Raw genomic sequence first — 14,357 nt, 5'->3', positions numbered from 1 at the left:
ATCAAGATGGCAGATCAAGATGTCACTTTCGCACGTCTTTTGGCATCAGTTCTGCTACCTCTTGAGATATTGTTGGCAAACTTGGCATGAAGGTTCCTGAGGTGGGGGCACCAGACTTTCATCACAATTTGAATTCTGAGTTCTTCCATTTTATATCAAGGTTGTGGATTGAAACACAACAACTTCAGCATCACTTTTTAAGAACAGGTTTGATCACTTAAGATATTGTTGCCAAACCTGGCATGAGGGATGGTGGTCTTCATCAATATAACCAAATTTCCAGGTGTACTGATCATTAAAATTCCACTTCTGTTGACACAAATTAGCCATTTGCAAATGTGTTGCACTGAAGTAGAATATATTATTTACAGCAATCTTGATGTCAGTGACAATGTAAAACTTGGTTTGATGAGGTAGATCCACCTTCCCTGTCATTTACTAAGCTATGATACTCTGTATTAAACTGTCTTCTAGCTCTTGCTAGTAGCATCCTAATTTGTAATGTCCGGTTGGTGGGATTTCTTTCCAGAAGTGCAGAAGGTGCTCTCATTAGTTTGGATATCTGATAACCTGAATTCTGCTGCAACTGATACATATCTACATCTTTATATCTTAGCATTACAGTACTATGAAAACCATGCCCTGTTCAGTTAAGTTTGTGTAGCCTTTTTCCAATAAAGCATTGGTATGTAATTAGAATGCTCTGTTACTGTGCCAGTTATGTTTAAGTCACAGCAAATGCTTAAGTTTTTGCAGCAACGTTGAAGCTGAAAGTGTTACGATTCATAATTACATGTGAAACTAACCTCTCAGCTAGGAATATATGTAAACGGCAGGGGGAGAGGAGCAATACTGTTCAAAAGACCATTTATATATAAATAGCTTTTGGGATAGTTTTTTATACCCCTGTATCATCATATCTGGGTAGCGTGGTGACTGGCTAATTAAAAATACAGTGGTACCTCTGTTTAAGTACACAATTGGTTCTGGAAGTCTGTATTTAACCTGAAGCGAACTTTCCCATTGAAAGTAATGGAAAGTGGATTAATCCGTTCCTGACGGGTCTGTGGAGTACTTAAACTGAAAGTACTCAAACCGAGCCGTACTTAAACCGAGGTATGACTGTAAAAGTTTATAAACAGCTGCATAGGTCTATTGCCATGAAAAAGTCTTCAAGAGACAACTGAAAGTCAGAAGCGAGGATGTCTGCCAAATCTTTGCTGGAAGAGTTTTCCACAGCATGGGATCATTGACACTAAATACCTGGCTTCTAGTTAAGGCCAGTTGGGCCTCTGTGGCAGGGGAGACAACTTACAGCACTCCTGGATAATTTTGATGACAGAGACCAGATAGAAAGGCTCAGGTGGCGCTTGAAGCAACTTGGGCCCAAGTTCAGGGCTTTGTATATCAGCTCAAGAACCTTGAGCTTGACCTAGTATAATGGGCAGTCAGTGCTGATGTTTTAGCCCTCTTAGCAGTCTCGCCACTGTGTACTGGTGCTTCTGGTCCAAGCCCGAGGGCAGTCCCACACAAAGCGTAGAGCAGTCATCCAGGCTTGAGGTTAACCAGTGCACAAACTGTAGTTGCCAAATGACCCCAATCCAGATGCCAACATAGCTGGAGTACCAGACAAAGCTGGTAAACGGCACTCCTAGTAACAGAGACCATTTGGTCCTCCACTGGCTGGTGTATCCAGGAGTACTCCCCCTCCTCCAAGTCTTAGGGGGTGTGCCCCGTTCAGAACTGGCAACTAGCCTATCTTCCAAACATGGGAACCACCTAGCCTCAATAATCTACATCTTCCAAGGATTCAGTTTACTGGCCCATCCATCTGGTCAACCAGGCCTAAACTAAGATGCAGAAAATTAGTGTCATCCAGGAACTCTAGATTTGTTCTGCCACCACCTTCCCGCCCCCCGCCCCAAAAGGGTGTTTGCAGCTGGCTGATAGGATGGCACACCATTGGGTCCAAGGTGGGTTTCTTAAGCAGCAGCCTCACCACCGCCTCTTTTAAGTGTGGCTGGCACCACACCCTTACACAATGAAGTGTTTACTGGTCATCTTATTTCAGCTGATTTTCTAACCAGTCGGGAAGGGAAGGGCTCCAGGGGAGCACATGGCTGGACCCACCACTGTAAGTATCTTGTCCACAATGTCAGGCTGCATCAACTGGAAATGGCCCCAGAACACATGAAAAGTAGATTCTGAAGTTCTTGTCAGTGATAGAAATCCTAGACTCCAGTAAATCTTAGTAAATGAAGAGCTTGACATTGGAAAACAAATCATACAAACTGAACCAGACCACTCGAAAGGCCGGCCAAATATACTGGTATATAGGAAAAGCTTCTATATACACTGCAGGTCAAGTGGCGACATGCTTATTTGGAGAGAAAAATACTACACAACGGTAGTGTTGAACCCACAGAAAAATTGTGATTTTGATGGTTAGTGCTGGTTTTAAAAACAGCCTTTCTGTAACATCGCTGTACTTTGGAACTATTTATTTTAATTGCTTGGGGAGCAATCTCTTGGTATATAGGTTTTAATGAGCCACAGGTCTGTCACCTCTGTTAGAAATTAACACCACTATTCCTCTGGAATCCCTCACTTTTATATTTGCCATGGTAGTATGTGATGATGATGATTTGCTCAAATCCTGGAAATAATCCGCCCCATATGAATTCTAATAAACATTGGACAAGCACTGGAAAAAGTAGAGACTTCATTTTTTATTTTGATGCTTTTGCATTTGTAAAGATTTGTGAAGATTTTCCCAGTAATTCTAAAAACATCGACCTGTGAGGCAGGTCAGCGGTAAGTAGTGTAGATGTGGAAAAGTCTAAGGCTTCCTGGTGACTTCAAGGGACTTTCTGGCTCACATTTCCCTTGAAATCTTTGGAAGGCAAACTGGAGTGCGTAACAATAGTGCAAGTATATTTAAGCTGGAGGCACAAATGCCGGTTTGACTTGCAAGCCTGACTTGCTTCATTTTGCAATGCCTCTTTTGCAACATACATCCTCTGGCCATTGTTGCATATGAGCTACTGGCCAGCTGGGTCTTTTGATCTGCTGACACTTGCCATCTAATTGCCTTAAATGTAGAGACCTTTTCCAGATGATTTTTCTCCCCCATCCTGCCATAATTGCACAGATGCCATGTCATTGTTTTCATAAGATCCAGATGTCCTGTCTTCAAGGCCGTGCTTCTCCTGGAAAGAAACCAATCCTTCCCAACACCGCAGCATGGATTCTTACGAATCCCCCCCCCAAAAAAAACACCATCAAGTCACAGATCACCTGTACTCATGAGTGCTTTCTGTGATTTGTTGACAGTTTTGTGGTTGGCCTATGTGAAAATCGTGAGGATCTGTGCTTTGTATCAGTGTTTTTGTGGTGTTGGCAAGCACTGGATCTATGATTTTTATTACGCAGTCTACCAGTGCAAGTGTTAATCTGCAGGTGGTTGGGGCGGGGGGGGGGGGGCGGCTGCTGTGTAAAATGGTCCAAATTCAAGAGGATCCGTTTTAATTCTGCTGGATCTGACTCAGATCCCTTGGAAGTGTTCCCTTGGAAATTTTAATACCAGGCTTGTGGGGTGAGAGGAATTGATCCAGGGTACAAGGAGAGCAGCTGGTGGTTGTTAACACATCACATTTTTATATGTGCACACATACACAAAAAGTGGGTGACCTCTGTTGTAGAGAAAGAGCAAAAAAGAAGACACCTATTCACTGTGCAGATACTCCTGTGAGGGTTCAGGATCAGTGTGTGTGTGGGAAATACACAGTTTCCTAGCAGTAAGGCAGAAATGAAGAGGAGAAGCATGCAGAAGATGCCGTAAAGGTAAAGGTACCCCTGACCGTTAGGTCCAGTCACGGACGACTCTGGGGTTGCGGTGCTCACCTCACTTTACTGGCCGAGGGAGCCGGCATACAGCTTCCGGGTCATGTGGCAAGCATGACTAAGCCGCTTCTGGCGAACCAGAGCAGCACACGTAAATGCCGTTTACCTTCCCGCCGGAGCGGTACCTATTTATCTACTTGCAGTTGGACGTGCTTTCGAACTGCTAGGTTGGCAGGAGCAGGGACCAAGCAACGGGAGTTCACCCTGTCACGGGGATTCGAACCGCCAATCTTCTGATCGGCAAGCCTTACGCCACCTGTGTCCCTAATACTGATTAGGTTTTCTCAATTTCGGCTATAGACACTAAGCAGTGGGACCAACAGCATTGTGTTTCCCACTAAAAAGAGGCCACAGGAAGAGGCGAAAAGGCTTGCGAATAGCATTAGAAAACCGTAAATTATCAGAGGTTGCCACACAGTGGCGCCATCTGGAAGCAAATTACAGTTCAGGAAAGGGGCAAATTCTGAAAGAGCACCTGCAGTAGCAAAATAGAATAAAACAAAACAAACTACACTCTAAAAACACACTGAGCTGCTTAACCTGTAGAGACTTTGGGCAGCACTTCAGAGCAGCCTGACCCTAAGAAGACCCAGCCTAGGCACTCAAGCCTACCCTGGCCTCAAGTTCTTCATAAACCAGGAAGCCTAAACTTGCAAGGCATGAGCTCAAATATTCTCCTGGAGGTTCTGCCTGTGGCCATGATGAAACTGGCGTGGCAGGAGTGTGTCTTCCCAGAATCAGGTTGGTTAGGATTGCAGGACACGTATTACTAATAGTCTATTTTAGCATATATATTTTTGTTTTAGACAAGTGCATATTCAGATCCACAACATGGACTAAGATGGTGAAGAAGATGGGTATTTGAAAGATTTGTGACATTTGTACCTAGATCTAAGCTTTTCGTAGAGTCAGGATTAAAGCCCAGTGCAGCACCAACTAATCCTACAACCTTAAACTCCCAGTAATTTATATCTTCAAAGGTTCTTAAAGCTTCATTATGCACACTTCTTCTACAGCAGGCATCCCCAAACTGCGGCCCTCCAGATGTTTTGGCCTACAACTCCCATGATCCCTAGCTAACAGGACCAGAGGTCGGGGAAGATGGGAATTGTAGTCCAAAACATCTGGAGGGCCGAAGTTTGAGGATGCCTGTTCTACAGTTTCCTACTCCTACACGGGGACATAAGAGACCCTTGGTGCCAGCACTAAAACAGGGTGTTAAGAAAAATTACACACGGACTCTGCTGCTGCTGCTGCAGCAGCTGTCTGTCAAAACTCTGCCACAAGGAGCCACTGTTAAGTACTCTCCAAGTGGCAGCTTGCGAAATGCTGCCAGCCTGAGCCTTCACAACGGAGAAGCTGCTGCTGGTTCAATAGAATAGCTTTATTTTCCTCTACAAGTAGCTGCATTTACCAGATGACAGCTGGTTGCAGATTTTGGCAGAAACTGAAGTGGACTGGAGGGGGGGGGGGGGTTGGACACACATGCCTAGGCCTCAATGAAAGTATCCACAGAGCTAGTCATACCGCTTCCTCAACAGAGGCTTGATTCAGATGTAGTATTGTGAATGATGTCCATATATGTCTCTTTGCTCTGTTTCTGTAGATGCATCCCTGATAAATTGCAACAGTTCTTCATGGGACTGTTGCTCTGGTACCTGGATATTCTGGTGTAGAGGGTTGAATTGACTCAGATACATATTAGGGAGTGGTTCAAAACTCCTGCCACACATTTAGTAAGTAAGTAAGTAAGTAAGTAAGTAAGTAAGTAAGTAAGTAAGTAAGTAAGTAAGTAAGTACAAAGCAGTCTCAGACTCACCCCTCATCTGCAATATAGAAATGCTAATTCCAACATAGCAGGTTAATATTCATGTTCAGGTTTACTGTAAGTGTTATGTATTAGTGTACAGTGGTACCTCGGTTTATGAACACAATTGGTTCCGGAAGTCTGTTCATAAACTGAAGCGTTCATAAACTGAAGCGAACTTTCCCATTGAAAGTAATGGAAAGTGGATTAATCCGTTCCAGACGGTCCGCGGAGTAACCGTTCATAAACTGAAGCGAACTTTCCCATTAAAAGTAATGGAAAGTGAATTAATCCATTCCAGATGGGTCCGCGGTGTTCATAAACCGAAAATTCATAAACCGAGGTGTTCATAAACCGAGGTTCCACTGTATATAGTTTTCGCTCAGGTCCTTGAGAGTTGTTTTAGGAGGGAACTTTAGGAGGGAACTTTGAATTATGTTTGATATATTGTTTGAGCCAGCCTCTATAAAAGCAGGCTGGCTCAGCAGTTCAGTTCTGTTCTGGCTTCTGAATAAAGAGCTTCTTGAAGAATCGCTGTGTCGTCTACCCACTATTTAATACTGGCGACGAAGGTGGGATGGATGGACATCAGAGCACAGCCAGATTCGGACGCTCACCGAGCGAAATCACTGAGCGAAACCACTGAGCGGAAGATCTGAGAACCAATTCAGAGCTGACCGTTCTGGCTAGAGCACTGTGTTCCATCCATCGCCCTCCACATCAGCATCGGAATCATGGCTTCATTCGTGCCTCTACTGCCATTTGCACCAGCCTCTGAATCGTGGGACGCTTACCTCGCTCGGTTTGCCTGCTAGGTAAAGGTAAAGGTAAAGGGACCCCTGACCATTAGGTCCAGTCGTGACCGACTCTGGGGTTGCGCGCTCATCTCGCATTATTGGCCGAGGGAGCCGGCGTATAGAATCCAGGTCATGTGGCCAGCATGACAAAGCCGCTTCTGGCAAACCAGAGCAGCACATGGAAACGCCGTTTACCTTCCCGCTGTAGCGGTTCCTATTTATCTACTTGCATTTTGACGTGCTTTCGAACTGCTAGGTTGGCAGGAGCTGGGACCAAGCAACGGGAGCTCACCCCGTCACAGGGATTCGAACCGCCGACCTTCTGATCAGCAAGCCCTAGGCTCAGTTGTTTTAACCACAGCGCCACCTGGGTCCCTCCAAGCAAATGAGCTGACAGCGGTAACTCCATAAATCAACATAAAGAGCTTTGTCCACTTGAAAGAACTATGATGATATCATCACTTTTAGTAGCTCAGATGCCGAGAACCAACAACGATGAAGCCAAAATGGGGTTAATCCGAAACATGAGGTGGAGCATAGTCTCAAGCATCAGGAAACCCTAAAGTTTGCAGAAGTGCAAAAATATTGAAGGGTAAAACCCAAAGGAGACCCTCTGCCCCCCCCCAAACCACCCCAGCCCAATGAAGACCCGAACATGGTCTGTGACCAGCAAATCCTGAATGTTGGGAGAGGGGATCCATGGAAGAGGGGAAGGCTGGCTGGTTGCAACCTTGAACCTTGCAATGTTCCACACTGCAACAGAATCTGCCTTTCAGAAGTGAAAGGAAACAAGCCTAACTGTTTGTGCAGGAGCAGAGAGCAAGGTCTCACATACTTAAGAAACGGGGCTATGCAAAGTGACAAAGGGAGGGAAAAGGAGCGGGTGCCTACAGAAGGCACAATATAATTTTTTATTCAGTATAGTGTAGCACTGTGATAAAATATGATGCACAGGGCCCTAGCATCATTTTTTCAGACCAGCACAAACCTCCAACACGGGCTTCCCCTCTGTATCAAGTTCCTATAATGTCAGAAAAAGTTTCTATTTTAATTCCGGATTTGCATTTTCTACATTTCTGAAATTACATCAAAACCCATGTTGGGGGCTTTCTACTATGTCTCCCCCCCTCTCCTGCTTTTATTTAACAAACATCCAACCCTGGAGAATAAACATCCAACCCTCTATAAAGCTTGCTTATCATTTTGCACCTTTCTTTAAGGCATTATCTTGTCAGTGTTCTGATTATTTTTATTCTAATGTTTCCAACACAGCTGCAAGCATTTCATAAACAAACCCATTCAAATTAAAACTTTATTTCCTGCCCTCATTCAATACAAAATAATTAATTACAAAAACAGAAGAGTGCAACCAATTTATAGATTTCAAGCTTAAGTTATGTCATTAACAGGATTAGGTAGAGGAATTGAACAATAATGTGCAAGACAAGGACAAAAAGAAAAAGAAATAAGGCAGCCGAAAGTAGAAGGGAAGTCAACACATAGGGGTAAAGGGAAAATGGTGGAGAATTATTACTTGACGATATATTGTATGTATATTGTGTAATCCATGAAAATGTAAAGACTAAAAGATGGGCTTTAAAACTGTATGTATGATGAAACTAATAAACAATATTGCAAAATAATTAATCACTCCCAGAAAGTCGATTTCTCTTGCAAGGTAGCACTGGGTACCAAAAACGAATAGATAGCTTGTCCATTCTTGCCCATAGGAGGATGCTTGCAGTTTCAGATGAGCGCTTGTTTGCTGAAAGGCTTCTGCCAGAGGCACTGGAAGTGTGATAAGCATCCATAGAGCTATGCACACTTAATTGAAAATTAATTGGAGGGGTGAGGTGGGGTTGTTAGTTTCCTTTGTCCATCTCATATAATAAAATAAGTGAAGGCAGAGCACACGTTTCCCAAAGTAGACTTGAATGTTTTGGGGGGTTTTTCAGATGCAGCATTTCGCAGAGAAAATTCTTTGAAAGATCTGCCCCACCAAACCTCAGTCTCCTATTCCTCTCTTTCGCTCACCCACATTCAGATTATTACTATTTCACTCTTTTGATCAATGGCTCTGCAGGGAAGGCAAGAGAAATGGGAATTCTCTACTTCTCTTACTCAGCAAGGGAAGCTTGCTTCAGGTTCATAGGTATTCATCACTAACGGAGACATGTTTAGACCATCCTGCCACCCAGGAAACATAGTGGGACTTACTTCTGAGTGAAAAAAACTAAACATGTGTCGAGCTGGGCTTTCAGAGGGTCAAAGTTACATGCTACCAAAACAGCATTTTGTGTCCAATTCTCTGCTGCAAGTCTCCAAAACTTTGGCCTGGCCAATCAATTCAAACCATCTCAGTCTGTCTGATTCACACGCTCCCAACCCATATTATCTGGTAATAACCAGAAACTCAGTCATTGTGGCTCATCTCCCCTCGGCATGCCACCACTTCCCCAGCACCGATGTTCTTTGTCTTTATTAGCAGAGTGTGTTTCTTTAATGATGAGACCGTCAGACAAAGCTTAAATTGTATCGAGAAGCTTCCCTGCCAACTTCCCTGCCAACCCAGAAACAGCTAGAGGGACACACAGCGCCGTTTGTCTCCGATCCAAAAGCTGTTGCTTTTTAAAAGGACACTCTTGATTCATTGCCCTGCTTAAGTGACACAAGTTTCTTCAGCAGATACCCGACCTGTTTAGCAGCTCTTAGCTGACATCAGCTGCTGTGTACAAGGGGAGGGAAATGAGGAACACAGGGGAAAAGAGGGAAGGGGTTGGAACTGGAATCTTATGGTCTGGTAACAACCAAATTCCTTCTCTCTCTCTGGCCAAGATTCCGTCTAATTACCTTGTTTCCTCTGAGCTGATTGGAAAGTGGCCTTGTCTGGACCAAAGCACTAAGCATCTTACATGCATCTGTTCTATCTAATCCCCAATAACTGGGGCCTGTGTTTCAGAAGGATTGCAAGGAGGGGAAGCAGAAAACACTGGCAGAATTTCCCTGTGTGCTGCCTTGTGACCAAAGGGAAGGCTGTGCAAGCAGGAATATCATGCACATATCTGCAATTATGGGATGGCTGGGGTGCTTAGGATTGCACAGAAGTAGCAAACTGGGAGCCCTTCGCATGGATTTTGCATGGATGATGCTATAATATTCTTATAAGGAACAGTAGCTCTGTGGTTTTGGATCTGTTTTCTCATTTTCTTTTGCTTTTGCATTATACAGAGAATTCTCTCTGTAGGTGCTGGTAGCTTTGCAGTTAAGCTGAAACTTCAAATAGGAGAGTCAGGTACGAATCAGGTACTTTGGATGCCATGACAGTCATTCAGCTACTTGGATGAGACCATTCAACTCCAGTTAGCTTCATTCCGCACTTGGCTGAGTTCTTGGGTGAGCTGAGAAAGGATGGCTCATCTCTTGCTCAATGACTTGCACCCTCTCTTCAACAGTGGGCATGGTCTTCTGCAGCCTGCCCACAAGACTCTTCAGTGTATCCAGGGGCGGAGGAAGGGGGGCGGTGGGGGGCGGACTGCCCCGGGTGTCTTCGCTGAGGGGTGTGACATGTGGCAGTTGCAGGCAGGCGGTGCGCCGAATGTCCCCCATTGGCAGCTCGCTCCACCCCCATGGGCAGCTTGCTCTGCCCCTGGCTGCAGGGTGTGTGCGCCGTTCCGTGCACCCGAGTGGCTATCCTGCACCTGGGAGGGCACCCTCTTCACTCCCACCAGGAGCGTGCCCCACCCCTCTCGGGTGTGCATTGCCTGCTGTTACCCAGATGTCTCCCAGAGGCTGCCTTTGAAGGAGAAGTTTTCTGCAGCTGCTTCGATGGTGGCAGAGCTTGCAGGTGACTTTGCTGTTCTCCTTCATCAGGGACCCATTGAGGGCTGCTTTGATGTTCAGGGTCTTTCAAAAATCCATGCTCCAGGTCAGCTTGCAAGTCTTCTCTCAGGGCGCGCCACGATCCTCGCCCCCATCTCCTCCATCCTCCTGTCTCGCCCTTCCATGCCAGCCACCTTGCAGAAACCTCGCTTCACCATTTTGGATCCGTTATGTCCTGGTGCTTTGAAATAAGAGACAACTCTTTAAATCAGGACAACTTAGCCTGCAATCCTACGCATGTCCGCTCGGAAGCAATTCCCATTTCATTCAGTGGGATTTATTATCAGGTCAAAGCGTGTCGGATCAAAGTGATACGCAAGAACAGAATGCAAAAGCTGCTCTTCTATAGCGCTAGCAAAATCGTGGGAAGAACTGTTCCTAAACATCATGTCTGTTCAGACTTTGTTGTAATCCTGACTTAAATCTTTTCATAGCAACAACTAAGTTTCGAAAGCAAATGTTCCAGTCTCTGTCGTGCGTTATATAGAAAGTGCATTTTAGATACAGCATCAGGACGGTTAAGGAGTTGGGGAATGAATGGCGGGGGAAAGGAGCTTATTTTATACACATCTGACTACATGGGGTGGAAGGAAGTTTCAGCTTGTTTTAGTAGCAGGGGCTAATTTGGTGCATGGGGATAAACAAGTCTGTTTGCCAGCTGAGGGATTGCCACTTCTGGAGTTTCTACACAAGATTGGGAGCCATTATTTTGCTTTGCTCACACCAGGTAATAAAACATGTTAACCTTTTCAATAGAAAGTGTCACATGTCTGATCCTGCCATAGCTGCCAAGTATCCCGTTTTCGCTGGGAAACCCCCTTTTTTCCTACCGTTTCCCAGCGGTCTCCCGTATAGGTTTTTATCCCGTTATTCTCCCTTAAATCCGCTTCTGCCGGCGGCCATTTTTCTGGTGCTGCTTTGCTCTTCTATGGGCACCAGAAAATGGCGGCGCCGGAAGTCGCTTTTACGCGTTTCCGGTCAGGCGTAGAAGCGACTTCCGGCGCTGGCGCCGCCTTTTTCTGGTGCCCATAGAAGGGCAAAGCGCCACCGGAAGTTGCGTCTACGCAACTTCCGGTGTTGCGGGCTGCCGATACCGGATTTTTCCGTCCAGGACTTGGCAGGTATGGATCCTGCTGGTTAAACACAAAAGAGGCTTGCTTGTCGTATTCACTCACTGGCACAGTGAGTGGGGACACGGGGGTGGGGGCATAACTCAGTGTCAGGGCACTTGCTTGCATGCAGAAGGTGCCAGATTCAATCCCTGCCATCTCCAGCTGGCTCATCTGAAACCCTGGAGAGCTGCTGCCAGTCAGTGCAGAGTAAGGTAAAGGACCCCTGGACGGTTAAGTCCAGTCAAAGACAACTATGGAGTTGTGGTGCTCAACTCGCTTTCAGGCTGAGGGAGCTGGCGTTTGTCCACAGACAGCTTTCTGGGTCACGTGGCCAGCATGACTAAACCGCTTCTGGTGCAACGGAACACTGTGACGGAAACCAGAGCACATGGCAACGCTGTTTACCTTCCTGCTACAGTGGTACCTATTTATCTATTTGCACTGGCATGCTTTTGAATTTCTAGGTTGGCAGAAGCTGGGACAGAGCAATGGGAGCTCACCCCATTGTGGGGATTCAAACCACCGACCTTCTGATCGGCAAGCCCAAGAGGCTCAGTGGTTGAGACCACAGCACCACCTGCACTGAGTAGATGATACTGAACAAAATGCACAGGAGTACCATAAAGCAGCTCCCTATGAGCTGACATATGTGGCAACCTGAGCATGCCATCACTTTCCAATGTGCTGTTTGCCATGTAAGCACTTTCAGGCAGGGAAGGATCTAGTAGGAAAGTAATGAAGCTTCAGCTTCAGGGCCCCTAATCCTGGAGGGGCCCCAGAAGTGACTTTAGTCCACATTGTTTAACAAATTTGGGTAATAAATTTGTGGTGATCTGTTGTGGAAGAACTCAGTTGAAGAAGATAACAGTGGTTACCCATACCTTGTGGCTGGATGCAAAGGGGGGGGGCCATGACAGTTCAAGCTCCAGGACCCCCCCAAACGTAGATCCATGACTGTTTGCAGGGGAGCTCCACACTTTGGTGATGGGTGCTTCCAGGCAACTTGTTGACTGAGCATTCATCCTGATTTGATTGTGGGGTGGTTAGATGACATTGCATCAAAGCCAATGTTATCCCACATATTCCAGTGCGTTTTCTTGCTCCTTCCCTTGTTGCAAAAGTTCAACCAGGATCTTAAACCAAATTCCTTCTCACACTCTTCCCTTCCACCCCCAAATCTCCACAGAATTACTTTGTTTCCTCTGAGCTGATTGGAAAGCCCATTATTTTGGGAAGTATCTGAAGAAGTGTGCATGCACACGGAAGCTTAGACCCAGAACAAACTTAGTTGGTCTCAAAGGTGCTACTGGACAATTTTTTTATTTTTTTATTTATTTTGGGAAGTGAGTTCACCATACAAGGCCTCCCAGTCAGCAACAATTGTGCAACCTGAATTTGCCAGGATGTGATTGAATCCCAGATGAAAATAGTGACAGTCTGGAAGCGCCCTGGGTGCTGCTAGTCTGCATCTACCCACTAATCTGAGGTGTGTCTTTACATTCCCTGGCAGAGCAGAAGACGGTGCAGCTGCTGCTCTTGGTCATGTGTCCCAAAGCATTTGCAAACATACTGTGCTATCACAGCGGCACGTAAGCAAAAACCTGGGAAGAGCTAAGGCATCTGCATTGCCTTGCATGACGTGAAATGGCCAGGGACCCTTTCCCCAATCAGCCAGCAAGTTCCAATCCTGAAATCACGAATGCTCTAGTTTGCTCTTACAAAACACCCAACACCACAAAGCCTTCTTCCATTACTAGAGCAATTGGTATACACCAGGACAGGCTGAAGATGCAGAAAGGGAAGTTGGGGGTTTAAGAGGTTCTCAGTGGACATCAGAGGACATCAAATTCGCAACTGACAGTCCACAGGAACCAAGGAAAGTTGACACATCACCAGAACCAGAGGTGCCCCTTCTCCGTGAACACAATGGGCTCTGAGATGTTTGGAGCAGCAGGAAGTACACTTTAAGAGATTGAGGAGGTGAGAGAACACAGCCCAGCTTACTAGCCGATTAAGTGGAGATCACAAGACTTGTTGGGTCTGGGAGGAGGTTTGTGGTCACTCAGCATTTTTAAGCTGGGGGGGGGGCAGGTGACGATCACATGCTTTGTTAAGGGGCAGGACACAGCTACTCAGCTGGAGCAAGTTCAGGTGCGTCAAACAAGATTGGGAGGAATAAAAAGAGAAGCCAAGGCAAAGGCTCTGAAGCTTGCCCCGTAGGGAATGTGGCCCTCAGGCTATAAAAAGATGCCCCTTACCCCTGCACTAAGTGATAGCATCCTTTGCAAAGCCGGGCCCTCTGCCCATTCCTCCTTCCCCGCCCTGAGCAGAGATGCGGCAAAATTCCAATAGCTTGTCCTGACTGGGTTTAACTGAATCCTCATAAATCAAAGAGCAACACTTTTCAAGGTCTGTGCTTTCCAGGCTCCTTAAAGGAGTTCGAGGAAAAAAATAAGAGTGTTGAAACCACAGAGGTTGTGAATTGCAGAGCCTGTACCCAGAGAGGTGAGTGTAGAGAATGCAGCAGCAGCAGCAGCAGCAGCTGGGTGGGGAAGGTGGGGGCAGGAAGTCTTTGCTCCTGAGGTCTTAAAGGTAAAAAATGAGAGAGAGAGAGAGAGAGAGAGAGAGAGAGAGAGAGAGAGAGAGAGAGAGAGAGAGAGAGAGAGAGAGAGAGAGAGAGAGAGAGAGAGAGAGAGCCCCCTTCTAGCCTGGCATCTGTCAACTCCAATTATCACATCAAAACACACATAATTCCCATTCCTTTCAACAGCAATTGCATGTATGGGGTTGATAAGCATGATCAGACACAGGACTGCTTGCTCCTGTGACACACACACAGACCCCACAAACCACCACAAG

The sequence above is a fragment of the Zootoca vivipara genome, chromosome 8 (assembly GCF_965207765.1).
Source record: "Zootoca vivipara chromosome 8, rZooViv2.hap1.1, whole genome shotgun sequence".
Taxonomy (NCBI): domain Eukaryota; kingdom Metazoa; phylum Chordata; class Lepidosauria; order Squamata; family Lacertidae; genus Zootoca; species Zootoca vivipara.
Note: the sequence above shows the minus strand (reverse complement) of the source record.